General features: G+C 55.7%; 1 pseudogene; it reads left to right on the forward strand.

The window, feature by feature from the left end:
• Nucleotides 1–652: 652 nt before the first annotated feature.
• Nucleotides 653–2,904, forward strand: LOC125534067 (putative L-type lectin-domain containing receptor kinase S.5 pseudogene; annotated as a pseudogene).
• The last annotated feature ends 1,125 nt before the right edge of the window (nucleotides 2,905–4,029 follow it).

A 4,029-nucleotide genomic window follows, 5' to 3' on the forward strand; every position in this document is an offset into this window, starting at 1 on the left:
TCTATTGTTCAACAGCTTTGTCGTTCCTCCCAGACATCCGTCTTTTAATCTCGTACACTCATAAGTCGTAACAGTACCAAAGACAAGTTCTACATCGGTAAGGCATGTTCAATTAATAATTGTTGATCTTTCAAAAAATAAAGAATTGTTAGATGGAAAAAATTTCTACCCGACTCCTTCAGGGCTGGTACTGTCAAGTTGTCACAAATCAATTTCTTGTACCCTCTTAGTGTTTCTTATATTATACTCCCTCGTCACAAATCAGAGCATTTTTAACACTAGTGACATAATATAAGAGCATTTTTTACATTATATTAATGTAAAATCCGCTTTTATATTATGAAACGAAAGGAGTAATGTCATTGTTCTACTTCGTCAATAGCCTCGTTATTCCTCGCATATAACCTTCTTTGTTCCATCTCGAGCAAAAAAAAAGGAAAAAAAGGAGATGATCGAGTAATGAAATATATTACTCGTAAGTAGTATTTCTTTGAACATTTTGCCTGCACAGATTATTAATTTAACACTCAACAACCTTTTGTGCAGCTGCAGAAATATCATTGCCGGCTGTATCTAACGAGCCCCGTTGACTCTGTCACCAAGTATTTGTCAACTCCTCCCCTCCTCTCTCTTGAAACGCAAAGTAGGCGGACCATATGAACTGGCATCTTCCTCTTTCCTGAGAAAGTTGCAGGAAGCTACAGGACCGATTTAGCCATGAAAATAACCAATACTGACAGCATGTCGAGCCTTTTCTGCATAGCTTGTGCAGCTGTTGCCGTCATCCTAGGCAGAACCTCAACCTGCAGTTGCTTGCAGTTCACTTATCCCAGCTTCAACGCAGGCAACAGGGATGGTTTCAGCTTCAGCCCGGGCTCAGCAATCTCAAACAACTCCCTGCAGATCACGCCGAGCACTGGGAACATGAGCCACAAGTCGGGGAGAGTGGTGTACGCCAAGGAGACCCTTAAGCTCTGGAACGCCAAGCGCACGGCGCTCACCTCCTTCCGGAAGGAGTTCGTGCTCAACATCATCCCGCAGGGCGGCGGCCTGAATGGGAGCGGCACCGGAGAAGGCATGGCCTTCTTCCTCACCAACAATCCTTCGTTGCCCAGCGACAGCAGCGGGCAGTGGCTCGGCCTGACCAACAACAAGACCGACGGCGCGCCGGCGAACCGGATCGTCGCGGTGGAGTTCGACACGCGGAGGAGCTTCGAGGCCGAGATGGACGGCAACCACGTCGGCCTCGACCTCAACAGCGTCAGGTCCGTCGGGCAGTTCCCTCTTAGCAACCTCTCCTTGGATCTCTCCAGCGGGTCAGACCTGAAGGTCACGCTCGCGTACGACGGCGCGGTGTTGAGCACCGACGTGCTGCAGATGGGGAGGATCTTCTCCAACGACCTGTACATCGACCTGTCGCGGTATCTGCTGGACAACATCTCCGTGGGTTTGGCGGCTTCCACCGGCGAGTTCGCGGAGCTCAACCAGGTCAAGTCTTGGAATTTTACCACGTACGACAATGCGACGGCCGGAGATGACGGGGGGTATGTGAGGAGGCGCCAGAAGCTGTTTCTCGCCGTGTTGATCCCGCTCACCGTAGGCGTGATGCTCATGGCCTTGTTCGTCTGGTGGAGGCTGACGCGGCAGGCGAGGCTGGCGTACCGCAACCTCGAGAAGATGATCGATGCCCATGGCCCCGTCAGGTTTAAGCTCAGGGAGCTCAGGAACGCGACCAGGGACTTCGGCGATGGCCGTAAGCACGGCCGAGGCGGCTCCGGCACCGTTTACCTCGGGTATCTGAGGAGGATGGGCATGGAAGTGGCCGTGAAGCGGGTGTCTACGAACGTCAACTCCAACCGCGGCGATAAGGAGTTCGTGGCGGAGGTGAACACTATCAGCAAGCTCTCGCACCGGAACCTCGTGAAGCTGATCGGCTGGTGCCACAAGAAGGGCGAGCTGCTTCTCGTCTACGAGTACTTTCCCATGGGCAGCCTCGACAAGCTCCTTTACGCCAGAGAAAGGACAGCGTCGTCGTCGTCCATGTCGTTATCGACGGACACCCCGGAGCTCACATGGGAGCGGCGGTACGAGATCATCCACGGCGTGGCGTCTGCGCTGGATTACCTTCACCACGGGAGCAGCAAGCGGATCCTGCACAGGGATGTCAAGGCCAGCAACATGATGCTGGACACGGAGTACAACGCGCGGCTGGGGGATTTTGGCCTCGCCCGTGTCATCCAGCACGACGGCGTCACGCACCACTCCACGCAGGTCGTGGCCGGAACCCGCGGCTACATGGCATACGAGAGCTTCTTCACCGTACGCGTTCGGGGTCTTCGTCATGGAGGTTGTCAGCGGGCGGATCCCCAGCAACGCCGTGCAGTACCAGTACATCCACGACAGCGACAACAGTGGTGAGGAGGATTACTGGAGCGGCGGGCAAGGGCGACACCCCACGCCGATGCACATCGTGGACTGGATATGGAGGCTCTACGGCGAGGGGAAGGCCTTGCATGCCGCCGACCCATTGCTCGGCGGCGAGTTTGACCAGGCGCAGGTGGACTGTACGGTGAGGCTGGCGTTGGCGTGCTGACACCCGAACCCGAGGGAGCGGCCGTCCATGAGAACGGTGGTGCAGGTGTTGATCGATGGTGCCCCGGCGCCGGAGCCGCCGGTTAATAAGCCTGCGTTTGTTTGGCCTCCGGGCGGCAATCAGCGGGAGATGGAGCTGCCGGACGTCGGGTTGCTGTTCACGGGAGGGGCTAGGCAGCACACCAGTTTCTGCTCCTTGGTCTCCACTTCCCTCGCGGGGAGGTGAGCTTCATGGAGAGTTGTACGCTTGCCTTGTACTGCCGAGTATTGACTACGGTTTGCTTGTGAAATTGTACATGGTTGTTGTCAAGAGATGGTTGATGCCCATGGTTGTTGTCCTGGTAATCTCACCTCAGATGCCAGCGGTGGCTTATCGTGGGTGGAGCCATGAGGACGTCGTCGGGTTCCGGAAGCGAGAGTGAGCACGAGCTCGGGAGCACACGAAACGTACCCAAGTTCGGGGCTCTCCGTAGAGATAACGCCCCTAATCCTGCTACGATGACTATGATCGATAGTATACAAGGTTGCTCCTCGAGCTGTATGGCTAGAGGAGGGAGAAGGGTAGGGCTTTCCCTCTTCTCCTAGCTATGATGTGTGTGGAATGAGGGCCGAACCCTTTGCATGGGTGAGCCCGGGGGGTCTTATAGGCCACCCCCAGGGGTACAATGGCAATACAGTCGGGTGTAGGACCCGGACGTCAATGTCTACGGTCACCAGGTTCTTCGCCGGCTGCTGGGGCTCGCCGCTGGAGGGCCCCGCCGGCTGTCGAGAATCTGGCTGACAGGTATGGCCCGCCGCTTGCGGGCCATACTGATTGCCTTTCGCTGTAGCGCTGTCCTTGCTGACGAGGGCCGCGTCATGTGTCGCATGGCTACAATCCCGCGTCGTGCGGGTAGGTGGCCGCCTAGTCAACGCACACTATAGCCACACCCTTTCAGGATTCGGGGGGGGGGGGGGGGAGCAGGCGGCACTGTAGTTATGCATGTCTTATCGTAGTGGGTGAGTGCAAACTCCGAGGAGAAGGACGGATCACTGCTGGAAGCCGGCCCGCCCCCAAGCCACCTTCTAAGAGTGCGCCGTCCTTTGGAAGCCGGCCACGTGGTCAGTCGGCATGAGGGGCTGTGCTAGCCCTGATGTCTTGAAATATTATTGGGTGCGGATGAGGCTACCCCGCGTCCATCCCCCAACAGTAGTCCCCGAAGCTTGTGAGGCCATGGATCGAAGCTGGAGTACCTCAGAAGTTTCCTCCTCCGAGAGATCTAGCGTCTTCGTTTTGTCCGGCTCGAAGAAGCCGCATGCCACGTGTAACACCCCGGATGTAACTTTCCCAATTTGTACTCCAACTCTTGCCGTTTCCGGCGTCAAGTTATTTTATTTCCTCGGGTTCGGGTTTTTGTCTCCGCGTGTTGTTGTCTTTGTCATGCATCTCATATCATG

Source organism: Triticum urartu, chromosome 2A, assembly GCF_056163025.1.
Source record: "Triticum urartu cultivar PI428250 chromosome 2A, HENAU_Tu73, whole genome shotgun sequence".
Taxonomy (NCBI): domain Eukaryota; kingdom Viridiplantae; phylum Streptophyta; class Magnoliopsida; order Poales; family Poaceae; genus Triticum; species Triticum urartu.